The sequence below is a fragment of the Aquarana catesbeiana genome, linkage group LG01 (assembly GCF_042186555.1).
Source record: "Aquarana catesbeiana isolate 2022-GZ linkage group LG01, ASM4218655v1, whole genome shotgun sequence".
Taxonomy (NCBI): domain Eukaryota; kingdom Metazoa; phylum Chordata; class Amphibia; order Anura; family Ranidae; genus Aquarana; species Aquarana catesbeiana.
Genome location: NC_133324.1, coordinates 139,973,533 through 139,988,788, shown reverse-complemented (window position 1 = coordinate 139,988,788; position 15,256 = coordinate 139,973,533). Strand labels below are relative to the sequence as shown.

Below are 15,256 nucleotides of genomic sequence, written 5' to 3'. Positions count from 1 at the left end.
ATTTATTTTTTTAATAACTTTTTTTTATCACAAAGGGGACAAAAAGTCCTCTACGTGATGATTTTTAGGTGACAGGTTGTCTAAAAGACCCTGCATGTCTTTTCTAGGCTCCACTGAATGTATTGAAATGCACATTGCATTGCAATACATCCCTTCAAGGCTATGCTAGCTGGGGAAAGTGACTGGGTGACCCGGAATTGACATCATACACACGCTTTTCAGAGGGGAGGGGAGCGGATGTGTGTCCATTCTTCTCCCTCCCCTTGACCCACCATGTCGTTCCCGAGCCCGCAGATGGGCAAGCAGAGCCCGGAATACATGCGAACGTGGGCGAACACACGGGGGTGGGGGGGCGCTGGTACTAGGAGAGTGTAGAAGCAGGAGTCTACCTGTGAGTTTTACACAAAATCCCAGTGGCTGCAGTCACTGGATTGTGTGTGAAACCCCCCACTGTCAGGTCTGTAGGATGTACAGACCTGGCAGCAAAGGGGTTATTTAAAAAATAAATAATGCACATAATTGAAATAACACATATTTTTCTGTGCAGACATACTGAACTGCACTAATTTTATGATACAAACACTCTGACTCCCCATTAAATTTGTCAACCTGGGTTTCTAAACCAGGGTTCCTCCAGAGGTTGCTAGGTGTTCCTTGAGCAATGAGTACCTTTTGCCTCTCAGATAAGTTCCCACTATTGATCTTTTTAGCTATCTGTAAGGGAGTAATTCTTCCAAATGATGACAAGTGCCGTCACACTAATGTAGCATGAGGTATAGGAGTTATAGATATAGAAATTTTTAGAAGGCATTCTGAGACCAGAAAGGTATTTCAAGTGTACCTCTATGTTGAAAAGGTTGAGAAAGGCTGAGCTAGAGTGTAGGTAGGTGCAGTTAGCCTTCCAACCTGTAAGTGACCCAGTGCCATTTTTTTATAGGAAGGTGAGTCCCATAAGGAAATCGGTCCCTTAGGGATTCAGAAAAAGTACCTTGACAGAGGAAGGTAGTCTGATTAGACACTGAACCCTTAGCAGATTTTGGTGGCCATCTAAGTGACTCCACTTCATTTTGGTGGGCTTCTGGTGAGTGTGTGGTAGAGAGAGGAACCTGCTTGTGAGGGACAGTGCTTAGCACAGGGTCAGGTTCCTGGCAAGGAGGGATAGCTCAGAGAAGACTCCTTCTTTACTTCAGACACTCTGGTAAGCAGTGCAAAGGTGTAGAGCCAGTGCAAACTGCAGAAGCATCCTGTGCCTATTCAAAGAAGGGACACTACCCCTGGTAACAGAAGCTGTCCTCCGGTGACATATTCTGTAAACACTGAGAGTGCATATGATATTGATTGCTTATATTGGTACTGAAGAATAGTTTAATAAGAATAATCTGTTGCTGCAACCAAACTGTGCATGATTTATATAAAAGACATCAGTATGCTATAAACTATGTGCAAATACAGTAACTCAGGCCCCACCTACAAGAGTATCTTTCATAAAGATGCAGGAGTACAATTCAGGGATTCCTTTTTAACACTTATAGGGTGAGTCCACCCAAAATTGCACGTTGGGGTTGATTTACTAAAACTGGAGAGTGGAAAATCTGGTGTTGTTGAACTTGTTCAATTAAGCTTTGACAAAAAAAATGGAATATGATTGGTTTCTCTGCAGGGCTGCACCAGATTTTGCACTCTCCAGTTTTAGTAAATCAACTTTGTTGTGTGCAAATAACCATGGGTGTACTGGGGACTTCAAAGAAAAAAAGGACTTGGTATTTCTGTCCATCTTGTGGTATTCCCACTCCCCCTGTTGCATTTCCCATAGCGTAAACTATATTAAATGGGTGAGTGGGACTCCTCTTGTAATACCGCAAATATCTACCTGAGAATGAAAGTGCAGATTTCTCACTGCGACTTCTCCAGGAGATAGTAGAAACTGTCATATGCCTTTATTCCTCAAGAAATTTAACTTTTGAACAAACAAACCATTTATTCCTGTATTAATATTATATATTTTTTTTCATTTATAATTTCATTTTGTAGCCAGGTGTTGGCTAGAGAGAGAGGGAGCAATTTAGGACACTATGCTGCAGTTGATCTCTGGGCACCCCCACAGGACTGTCATGCCGAATTAACTAACAGTGTCTGCCTCTGACCAGCGGGGGGGGGGGGGGGACTACAAGCTGATTTATCATTGCTGGAGTGTATAGGGACTAATAATCTACTCAGCATGTAGACTTCATCTACTGCATGCGGACCTCAAAGGGACTGTACTTATGTGCACCACCTTAAAGACTGGGCCCTAACACTAGTTAGCTGAAGGTTTAGAGCTAAGAGCTGTCTACCAATCAACTGTTTCACCAGAACTATGCCACGATTGCCCATAGTTAGAGGTATCTCTTTAGGAAGCTTCATATACCATCATAGTTATTCAAATAGAGTGCATTCTGAAATAGGTATAGACTACTGGTTGCAGAGGAGTTGCTGTGGGATCATTATTGCTATCACCGTTAACCGCTGTGTTGACTTTTCTCATTTGGTGCAGTGTTCTATCCTAAGCTGCTAAAGCCTAGAAATTCTAATAATTAGCGTAAAGTGAGTAAAATTAATTCTTCTACCTGCTCATCTATGTATATGTTGCCGTTCGTCTTAAACTTTGATAGTATATCTACTGTGTTTACCAATAACCCATCTGGTGCTTATTTCCTGGTACTGGAACATAGTTGTGTGCAGGATGTTGATATTTGTGCTCCCATAACTGTTTGCAACAACTATTAACAGGGTGTGTCAGAGGGGCCAAGGTTGTTCACAGAGTTGAGGCAAAAAGAACAGAGAACCCAATATACATACCAAGCAGCTCCTGCAAGGTAGCGCTCCAATTATAATTATTATAGGGATGAAAATGTGTTTATTGTCAATACCACAAATATCACAAAGAACAACATTAAAATTTTAACTTTAGTGACAACCATTAGTAGACAAGGGTAATGAGACAGAACGATGGCTATCGCCCATAGCTTGACTCCCATTAGCAAACAACGTATTATAAGGGTTGATGCCTGTCATCTATTGCGAGGAGTTTTCCAAGCCGAAGATCCTTGTTGTTCATGATAAAACTATATGGGGGAATGAGAAAAAAAAGAAAAGGGAAACCAAATCAAATAAAAAAGGAAAATGGGAAAAGGAAAGTAAGGGCGAGAGTGGGAGGGGAACATAAAGAAAGGAAAAGAGGTCATAAAAGAGAAAGAGAACTGCTGGGAACAATTATAATTATTATAATAGGATATCCTATCTCCATCCTCCAACAAGTTTTCTAAGTCATTGGACATTTCAAGTGCTAGATTAAAACAAAATAAGAGGTTTAGCTTATTTTATTGGTTGTTAGAAACGTAGTCAGTTCAAAAAGACAAAAAAGACTCTGAAAATGATCTGCATCACGTTCACTTCCATATTCTTCATAATGTGTAGGTTGCATTTATTACCTGTTTCATTCTTGTCTGCATATGTAGACTCTTTACCTACCTGTTCTACATCATGGAGGATATTTGAAGTATGTTTGTTGCCATGAAGGGACTAAAACTGCTATTAGGTTCAATTTATCAAAGAAGAAATTTTGAATATACCTAATTTTTCTCTTAATTTGTAGTCAATTCTATTTTTGTTCCCTGAACTTGTGCCAGAATTCTGTAGACCCAGCTTTGCCCTCAGTTCCTCTTGTGGTGAAGTAAAACAATCCACACCAGGTCAGTCATACACCTGTATATTACAAATATTTTAGGGAACTTCATTGCAGATTTTTCCTGCTTCTGTTCTGCAGATACTGAGATCGGTCATTCCATGTAATTCTTGATGCTGAAAAAAAAGCAAGAAAACTAATAAAGAGAGCCCCTACCTACTATGATATTTGAATGATTCCCAGTTCTATAAAATAAAACCTGCTGAGAAATGCAGTAAACCAGCCTCATGAGCAGGAAATGACATTTCTGCTGGTATTTTCTTTTTAACACCGTTGGGAGTGTCAAAGCGTAACCAAAGTCCCACTTTCAAAAACTGCGAGCAGACGAGACATGCAGTGTATTTTCTGCAATAAAAGAAACCTACCTGCCTACTCGGAGTCTTCTTTGGAATGCACACTGAGTTGCGCAAGCGCAAAAGAAAAAACTGTTCCATATAAATCAAGATCACTGTAATTGTAACACAGACTTATAATATTAGGTCTTAAATGGCTAAATTTAAAGGATTTATTGATTTAATAGGTTGTTTGTGTTGATTTATGTGGAGAGCTCTCCTCCACCTGTATAAGTCTGCACTATAAATCCATTATTCCATATAAGCAAGTAAGTATTTGGCACTTTGCAGAAATCTGTAAGGATGTATAGCAGTGTGAAAAGGGCTAAATCAGAATTTTTATTGTTTAGATGCGGTAACATCACTTAGCACCTTATTTGGTAAATATATAAGCTATTTGGATTTGAGAAGACATATATCTATTTCTATTCCATAGTGACCAGACCTGAGTCTGTAGGTCTCCTCCAGTTGTGTATGTCTGCCTCACATTGGCACTATGAGATGGATTTACTAAAGTGTTGCTAAACTCAGGAACTGTATTCACTATATTTGGTCTCCCACAGTACACAGAACATGGACATGCAATTATTTTAGTAAATATAAACTGCTAAATACCTTTTCTCATCAGCAGTATATAGAAGTCTTATGACTTCTATCAGTGTCTGGTTAAAGTTTGTAGGAGGAGTTTTCATTCTCCTCTGACTGTCCTATGAGGCTTAAAAAAAAAAGAACTTTCTAGCAATACACACCAAACTGAACATATGCAGAATGTCCCCCAAGCTCTGTACTATCAGGAGATGGATTGGGGGTGATGGAAGAAGGGGAGGAACAGAGAAGCCAGGATCAAACATATTTTTTACACAATGCGGAGGATTAACCCCTTAGGTTCCACAGTAAGTATAACAAATATACTATACTGCAAATACAGACTGATTTTACTGTTGTGGGTTTAGTAAACCTTTAAGACAATCATTTGTAGCTACAGTAAACCAAGTAAATGTTATTGGGTCTGGATGCATTGGGAGCCCAGTGCTGCCTGGCACAGTGATTAATGAGGGTTGCAATAACATTGGATAAATAATTTGAATAAAATAAAGTACACGGTATATAGTTTGGGAACCATTATACAATTGCTAAGAATGCAATACATTTTCTGTAGCAGTAGAGCAATTGATTTTTCAGATTACAGAGGCAGGGGGTTTGCTATGGGACCCGATCACACATACCCTGTTTTTCCGAAAATAAGACCTAGCGTGATTGTCAGTGATGGCTGCAATATAAGTCCCATCCCCCCAAATAAGCCCTACTCTGTTTCCCTGAAAATAAGCCCTACCCTGAAAATAAGACCTACAAGGACTTTAACTAGGGCTTATTTGGGGGGTAGGGCTTATATTGCAGCCATCGCCGACAATCATGCTAGGTCTTATTTTCGGGAAACAGGGTAGTTATGGCTGGGGTTTGTGAACCAACAAGCCAACTTTTTAGTGCACATGTCTATATTGTTCAGATTTGGTGACATCTATGGCTGCTCTAACTGCCTACATAATTGATATGAGTAGAATAAATCCACTTGCCAAATTAAGCTTTACAAAGTATGTGTTCACTTACAGTATCTTAGTAAATAAGATATGAATCATGTAAGTAAGGTATGAATCGTGTTAAAGGGAACTTTTTATAAAAAACTGGATTGGATGTTTGAAGTAAACACAACTTCTCACTTCATTCACTAAGTTAAAGCTGAACTTTGGCTAAAAAACATTCTCTATAGATTTAAGACTAACTTTCCTGTAATGAAGAACGTCCCACATTGTGCAGGCAGCTGGATCTTCTGTGCAGGGACAGCCTGTCCTCTTGTGCTGCAGAAGACAATAGCTGTGGGTCTTCTGTGAAGCTGCTGTAAAAAAAAAAGTTCTTGATGAGGACCTACCCCCACCTTCTCCACTGAAAAATATTTTTTAATATCTTTCGCTGTCTGTGAATGGGGAAGAGTCTAAAGTCAAAGGATTCTCTCCCCCATTCACAGAACATGTTACATGCAGTAAAAGCTAGAACGTTTCTCAATATATGAGGAGGAAGGAGGGGGCGGGTCCTCATAAGGACATTTTTTACAGCAGTGTCGCAGAAGACCCAAATCTATTAACCCTTTCCTGCATAAAAGATTTTACAGGATCCAGCTGCCTGCATGACATGGGATATCCTTCATTACAGGTAAGTTAGCTCACTAAAGCTATAGAGATTCTTTCTAAGCTTAAGCTTTAAGTGAACATTCACTTTGCAAAGTGAACATGCTTTAGTCTTTCAGTAAATTAACCCCTTTAGTCTTTAGAAGTTTTATATTTTTTTCCTGAGACCTGTGTCTTTAAATTTTTTTTTTCATTGTTAAAATGGATGTGCAATAATGTCATTACAGATGTAATATTGCCATGTATTATCTCTATTTTAACAATTCATAGTGTTACTAATATTTTCAACCTTTGTTTTTATAATTAGGGAGAATTTATGCTGTGTACTAGATCTTTGTCAAACAGGAAGGATTAAAACCCTTTGATGAAACGCGTCAACTGTTTGCTTTTTAATGCTCATATGTAGCCAATAAAGTTTTGTAACAAGCACTTTGGAGTTGCTGGCTTTTCTCTCGTATATATTGTCTTCATTATATTGCTTGAAAAAGGATCAGTAGTGTAATTGAAGGGAACTTGACACCAATAAAAGAGCTCCTTTAAAGTGGCAGCCTTTCACTAATTAGATCAAGTTACATGTTTATGCCAAGTTTATAATATACATTCATTCTTGGAATATGGAACATTTATCTGCAGTTTCTAAGATTTAAGAAATTAAAGCATATCTGTCTCACGGGAAGCAAGATTTCAGGCACTAAAGAAATTGGGGAAATTGTTTTACTAAAGGAATAGAGAAGTGTTCATATTACATACCCAATAATGCACAAGAGAATTACAGTTAAAGTGTAAAAAAAATGAATTAGAACTTTTTTAAATGATTTTTTTATTTTTTATGTAAAAAAAAAATATTAGAACGAAAAATTATTTCTTGCATTATGTGCGACCTTTAGTTTCTAGGATCCCAGGAGAGCAGTGACATCAAGCTCACCTAGGTGAGCTCTCTGGAAGCGGCAAGGGAGGGAGAATTTTTACATTTTTGGCTATAGGGGTTGCTTTACTAAAACTGGAGAGTGCAAAATCTGGTGCAGCTCTGCATAGAAACCAATCAGCTTCCATTTTTTTTTATTAAAGCTTAACTGAACAAGCTGAAGTTAGAAGCTGATTGGCTACCATGAACAGCTGCACCAGATTTTGCACCCTCCAGTTTTAGTAAATCAACTCTTATATAATGTTAGTATATCACTAGAAATGTGTGTTCACTTCAAATGCCCAATGATGTGCTAGGGAAAATCCTGTTTGTTTATTTTATTATTTCTCATCGGGAATTTAAATAGAAAATAGTTACTGATATTAACTTTGCTAGGTGAGCAACCTCTACTCCTTTATTTAAAAAAAAAAAGTTACTTTTTATCCTGCAAACGCTTAGTAATCAGCATTGAACAATCAAATATGTAGAGCTTCTGTAGATCACTCCATTTGTTGTGAGTTCTCAGAGGTGCTCAATGCTTGAACACTGCATATAATTATTCAGCATGGCTGTGCCCAGTGTGGGTTTATTTTTACACTGTAGCATTAAATATATGCTGACAGATTTGTCACAAAATATGTTATTTTGTGAGTTGCTGCACATCTAAGGCTTTATCACGCAGGATTAAAAAATCTAGTTTCAAAGCATTTTTTGTTTACGGATCTGAATGTAGGTGCGTTATTTTCAATGACGGCATGGATACAGGTATGTAAACATGCACTGCGATCACATTTGTAACCAAAAAATAAAAATAATTGGCATCAGAGCCTGCACTTTAAGCTTACAGGTGTAAATGCATGTATATGCATATACGTATATGCAAAATGTGCATCCTGTTATTAAAAGGATGTAGAAAAACAATTTTTCATATTTAAAGAATGTATCTAAAGCCAAGAATTTTACTGGTTATTTAGACGGGAACTTCTGTTTCAGAAAAACCTTACATATATGATCAGTAAAATTCTTACGGCCATGTACATGTATGTGCTTTTGCTCATGATAGATTCCTTTTAGAATGAAACATGTGGAAATAGCTGATTTTCCACTGTTGGGTATTCAAAATTAAATAAACCAGAAAGCAAAAACAATTTCTATTTTGTTTCCATCAATTATACAATACTAATTTTTCTTACCTGATTTTCTAATGTGGAAGACTTAAAAGCAGTATAAAATATCATGCTGTATTTCCTTGGTTTTATTTCTCAGTAGTTTTACATTTTTCTACAAACAATTGAAGTGATTGAATTCCTAATATCATCCAGGTTCAAATAGGAGTACAACAAATAAAAAGTTTTATATTTTGTACAGATTGGTTATTATGTGATTGTATTGCCGTATAGAAAATACATTTGATTTATTGGGGTTTATTTACTAAGGTGAACATAATTCGGTTGGCAGAGTGAATGAAGATGTGTTCACTTTAATTGTTCAATCATTTTCAGGCAAAAATCTTTTTTTCCCCTGCACATGGCCAGATATTTTATGAGACTTAAAGGACTAGAGCTTTTTCACTTTGCTAAGGGAATTTTCACTCGCTTTGAATTCGGTAAAAAATATATATAAACTTCCAAAAATACCCAATCACATGCAAGGAAAATTAAAAAGAAAAAAAAACAGGATTTTTGCTTACACATGATTGGATGATAGAAGTCAGACCAGCTTCACCTCATTCACTAAGTTAATTCAAAATGTTCTTGGAAACTGAACATTCACTTTGCTAAGTGGCATTCTCAACACCCTTAGTAAATCAACCCAAATGATTATGAATATACCTTCATAATATCATTTTCTAATACCAACTTGTAAAGTAAAATTTAAAAAGAAGGAATCTTACCTTAAGGTTTTCAGGATTTTTGTTCTTCCACCACCACAAATTAAAGCAACGTATTTCTCGCCAGTGAGTGGCTGCTGAGCTCTGATTGGCCAGTGGCAGTACATGTCACTAGCTGGGCATTGTTATGTCTGTGGATATGTACAGGGCACAAGTGACACCATTGGAGCTCATAAAGGTCCGTTCAAGTGTACAGACCCCAAAGCTTTTTTTTTCTTTTTTTTTAACGATGCAAATAAAAAATTATCCTTTGTGGAATGTGACTAATCCTTTTAGCTTCCTGTCAACTATTGCAGCAAAAAGGACCTTTTTTTTTTTTTTTTTTTTAAATCTAAGATCAGAAGTCTTTTGGGGGTGATGGAGATTTGTATGACCTTTACTTACATGAATTACTTACATGAATTAATCCCTGTTAACCTGCATTGACAATATTGTCAGAGCAGCTAAATCTTCATTGCCTTTTATTGGGATTTTCATTTTTATGCCAGTCAAGTATCCAAACACAAAATAAAAAAGATGAACACTGAGGGGTTGATTTACTGAAACTGGAGAGGGTGAAATCTGGTGTAGCTGTGCATGATAGCCAATCAGTTTGTTCATCAAAAAAAAAAAAAAAAAGCTGCACTAGATTTTGCACTCCCCAATTTTAGTAAATCAGTTCATTTGTGCCTACACTTTAATTTTTTTTTTTTCATTATTTTTCTTTTTTTGTATTTGTTTTTTCATGTTTATATTTATTTTTCATTTATTTTTGATGACTATATTTATGAGAGTGATCAGATCACTGTTATCCTGATTATTGTGAAGGACTTGGCTGCAATACCCACAGTAATAAACACATAATAAAGACAATGAACAAACAAGCTGATGTATTGCTTGGTCTTTTGCTCACTCAGAAACAACCAGTTGTTTAGCAAAGTTATCAGCTGGCCTGACTTTGTAATATAAGCCTTTTATACCACTGATCATTTTTTCAGCAGCAAGGTAAACAAACAGAGGTGTGCTCAGTGCTGTGCAAATGCAGTAAATGAAAGTATTCCATCAATGGGACGTGACCAGTAGGGGGCGCAGCTGACTGGCACACAGCAGCCCAGCAGATACACTGCGCTCCTCTAGGCTCTGGCTGCAGTGTCCTTGTATGAAAAGTGTTGTAGGCTAAATTATATTAGCTAAGAACTGCAGAAATGGGGCCAAAGATCATGTTTGGAGTAAAGTCTGGTGCCCATTGGTGTGTGGGTGTTTCTATGTGTTCTGTACCCTCCCCTATAACCTGCGATTAGATGATTGATCTGCCAAATTCCTTTCCAATATACAGAATGCCGAAATCATATATATTGATGATGTTAGGGGCAGTTGTGTTTATCTGTCACCCTACGTGTTAGATAAAGGATCTAATATGATTATATTTATAATGTTTTTATATAATATGTATAAATTAGAGAGAGAGAGAGAGAGAGAGAGAGAGAGAGAGAGAGAAAATAATAACATTAAATTATAATTATATTAAAATATAATATTAGAAAAAAATAATAATAACTATTATATATATATATATATATATATATATATATATATATATATATATATATATATATATATATATATATATATATATATTAAAAAAAAAATATATATATATATATATATATATATATATATATATATATATATATATATATTAGATATCGATATCTAATATATAGATAGATAGATAGATAGATAGATAGATAGATAGATAGATAGATAGATAGATAGATAGATAGATAGATATCTATATATATAGATAGATAGATATCTAGATAGATAGATAGATAGATAGATAGATAGATAGATAGATAGATAGATAGATAGATTAAGATTATTTTTTTTAATAATATAGATTTTTTCTATTATTTTTGTTTTCGTTATTTTTTACAGTATATTTACAGTAACTACTGTATATATACAGTAGTTAACAGATCGTCTTTTTCTCCTTGTAAATATGTGTGAATGTTATAAAAAAAATATATAAATACACACGAACACAAAAAATAACAAAACATTATATATCTATATAGATATATATAGATATATCTATATATATCTATATAGATATATCTATATATATTAAGTAGTTGAGAATCTTCAAAGTTGTGTGAAAATGCAACTTCAATTTAACTAATCATGTGCAGATGAAATAGGTAAATAGGAATTAGCATTTCGCAGGGTTGAAAATTTACATGGAATTTCCGTACCATTTATTCAGACTGATTTATTAAAGGAGAATGCTCACTCCCTCAAAAAAAAGTGAAGATTCACTTCAGTTATCCACTCATGCCTTGAGCAAATTCTTATATATATTTATTTCATCTGCACATGAGTGGATAATTGAAGTATATCTTCACTCCTTTTTTTTTTTTTTTTACGTGAACGTTTCCAGCTCCAGTGTTTCAGATCCAATCCTGTGAGTTTATCATCTGCAGGATTAGATTATTGAAGTTGAAATAGTCAAACAATTTTAAAGATTCTTAACTGCTTTGGTAAATTAGATATATTATATATATATATATATATATATATATATATATATATATATATATTTAAATACTCTTTCTCAAATTTTATATATATATATATATATATATATATATATATACAGTCTCATTGACAGACATGATAATTTTGCCCCCTTGTAGCAGTGCATATTGATGTCTTCCATGCTCCCACCATCTCCCATCTAGTAAAGACTGGGTAGAGTTGTAGAGCAGCCCCCAGACCTGTGTCGGATCCTGGCTATCCCTCTTCAGTCATATGATACATAGAAGAACTCCTGGAAAATCTTGCCTGACTTTGCTTTCGTTTTCTTCATGAAAGAGCAATATATTCTCCTAAAACCAAATCTAGCAAGTCTACAACGAAAGGCTGAAATATGAAGCTGGCTTGTATAAATTGCAGTTATCAAATTATTTTCAAATCGATTAGAATTAAAAAGGTTTATCCCAGTTGGTTCACAATTTTTTATTGTTACATTTATTACAGCAATTTCTAATTAACAAACTGTCTGCTTTTTCTTTATGATTATAGTATGGTGTACCATTATTTTTCTAATTCATGGGTTCGTTTGTTTCAGTTTCTTCAATTTCTCCAATACCTTCCTGCATTTTTTGAGGATTATTATTATTGTTGTTGTTGTTATATTATTATATTTCTTAATTTATGATATGTTACATTGGTATGTTAGAACTTGTTATTCGGAAGAGGGAGAATACAACGAACAATTAAGAAACAAAAGAATACAATGAGACAATAAAACAGAAAGACAAAAGAAGGTTGGTGAAATAGAAAAGAGAAGACATGCTTGGATTAAGAAAAATAAAAAAATAAAAACTATAAATATCAAAGAAATTTAAACGTTTCGATATAATTTTGGAGCAGCTACACAAGGGAAAATACGGAACTAAAGACAGCTGTGTTTAACAAGCTATCATCTAAATATAATAATGATAATAATAAAATATATATCAATAATAATAATGATAATAATAAGAATTATTATTATTATTATTATTATTATTATTATTATTATTATTATTATTATTATTATCATCATCATATTTATTAATTATAATTATTATTAATATCATTATCATTGTAAAGACGGAAAATACTGTTGTCTTTGTTATCATAATCTCTAGCATGGATTCTTCCGAACCTTTAATATGTTTAGAAAAAATGAAAAAAAAAAGAAACAATTAAAATCAAAGATTTCTCGCTTGATCATACAACTCTAACAATATTATCCTGGTCAGCCGTCTTGCATCAATAATGGATATTTCTTGGTCAGGACTGTTTTTAGATAAATGTCCCAGGGGGGAAACATTTATTTTCAATTCATGTAATATGTAACATTTACACGCATTGTGTCCCTGATCTTCGGCCCATACAGAGAATATAACACTTGTAGTACATCAGGAGTATGGGCTCACAATGGAGCAGAACCAGATGTCTTACCCACTGAGCCAGCTCTGCGAACTCCTCCATAGAAAATGACAAGCTGGAAGGACAATCCTGCCACGTCTGTGTCCCCTATATAAGAAGCAGATCACCTTCCTCCTCCAGGATCACCCCAGAGGTCTTCTTCATATGCTGATCACTAGTCAGGAATGGCTGGGATGAGGGGAGGATGATATTGCATGTGGTGTCATAGAACCACCCCAAAGTCTAAGACACATAACAAACAACTTGTTATTATGGTAACACACACAAGCCATGCACTGAGGACTGGCAAATATAGTATATGTATTAAAAGTGTGTGGGTGCAATGCTGTTACACTGGAAGAAGTAATGCAATGCAACTGAAATCACTATTATACCTTAAGCAAGGTGAGAGTTGCCATACAGTTCTCATCGAGATCAATGGATTTTTTTATATATATCCTCAAAAGATCCATGATGTGCACCCTGTAGGAATGGCCACAATCATCTTCCTAAATCAGCCAGTGGATGGATGCAGCTCATTTATACTATGGCCATTTCTTGTGACTGACTGTGGGTACACCCTGTGTTAATAATTCAAGGGATATTTCATGAACAGGTACCCCTGGACAACAGCAGCATATACAGTATGTTCATCCTTAATTTGTTTCACCTTTGTGGTCCAATTACTCAAAGGGGTAACTGGTAAATGGCCACATGTAAGTTAAAAAAAAATTAAAAAAGCACTCCAGTCATCAAGTGAAAACAAGTGCAACAGTATATTCTATAGAAAGCACTGCAACTGTGCTACAGTAAGAAAGTCTGCATTATCTGATTTCCAGGTTATTCACTGCAGGCAGACCTCACAGAGCTTGATACCTGCAGGATGGACTAAACTTTGTAAAGCCTGGTACACACTAGCAGTTTTTTTTTTTTTTTTTCTCGTTCAATCCAGCGGGCTGAAGGAAAAAAAAACTGAAGAGCTCAGAAGGAGCCGCTGTACTAACAATCCGATATTAGTACAGCAATCTCCTCCACTGAACTATTGTGTTCTGCTCCTCCCCACCAGAAAACACCGGTCAGCGCTCTCAGCCATTGGGTAATCGGCAGATCTTTTTCAGTCACGCCTGTTCGATAGAAGCTGGCTTCTGTTGGACTGGCCTGCCAAATGGCTGACTGTTGTCGGAACAGTTGCCCTACACTTGGGGCCAATGTTGGTCAGTTTCTATTGAACTGGCTGATAGGTTAGGTCTGCAATTGGTGGCTGTCAGAGAGGGAGAACAAAAGCCTGGTACACACTATAGGTTTTTTCCATCCAACCAGCGAGTTGAACGAGTACAGCATTCTCCCCCACTAAGTTGTGTTTTGACAGGTGACAGGGGGATGTCCCCACCTCCTGCCAGAACACTCTGATCAGCGCTCTGTGCCAATCAGGATAGGAGTCGGTCGGCTGCTGGTTTTCCAGCATGCTCATCCAACAGAAGCCTGCCAAATGGCCAGGTTCTGTCGAAACAGACCGACATACACTGTTAAGCCGGCCCATGTGTACCCGGCTTAACACTCTGATACATCACAGTAGGGGATTTCCCCTCTATTCCTGTTCTGGTGACAACCCAAAATTTGGGAATTTTTTTTCACTCTCGGTGATAATGGTAAACAGGATAGATAGAGAGGGTGATTCTCCATATTGGGGGCACAGCCAATAATAAAAACCTGACAAGTGTTCTAATGTCTCCCCACACTATCCACAATAAAGGCTTGTCTTAATTACATATATATTTTTTTTTTAACAGAAAAGTTTTTTTATTAACAAATAAGCATTACAATATTCAGCATTCGACATTCAAGTATTCGTAGTTACAGTGTCAGTCTAATATATCCATTTTCAGATATTAGCATCTTACAAGTTCATGATACCTTCATTTCTAACATTTCTCAACCGGTGAATTCCCAAGCATAATTCCCGCCCTCAAATTCAGTAGGGTGTTCAGTCACTTTCCCCGGGGGGGGGGGGGAAGCCGCCAGGTACATAACAAGTTTGTTAAAATTAGTCTCTATTTGGTATGATTGGGTGGTGCCCAGTGTGCGGGGGGGGGGATGAATAACCCCCAACCGAACAGGGGGGGAATCCATCATCTGGTCCCCCTCCACTCTGGCCCCTCACCCACGCGCATCCACCCATGCTGACCAGACCATAGTTTGTCGAATTTAGCCAGGTACTGTCTACTCTCATATGTGAGTTTATACAGGGGTAACACTGAATCCACC

The 15,256-nt window shown here is 36.3% G+C and overlaps 2 long non-coding RNA genes across 3 annotated transcripts in view; one reads left to right on the top strand and one right to left on the bottom strand.

Annotated features, from left to right (window-relative positions):
- Positions 1-15,256, top strand: part of LOC141120928 (uncharacterized) — a 251,647-nt gene that overhangs the window by 189,606 nt on the left and 46,785 nt on the right. The gene's annotated exons all lie outside the window — the stretch shown is intronic.
- LOC141134879 (uncharacterized) lies at positions 2,953-13,202 on the bottom strand. Of its 2 annotated transcripts, XR_012243275.1 has the most exons (4): positions 13,025-13,202; positions 9,038-10,425; positions 3,612-3,840; positions 2,953-3,104 (listed from the first exon to the last, which is right to left on the bottom strand). It is a non-coding gene; the product is annotated as an uncharacterized lncRNA (long non-coding RNA). The 2 variants fall into 2 exon arrangements; XR_012243273.1 differs by having other exon boundaries at positions 2,953-3,840; positions 13,025-13,201.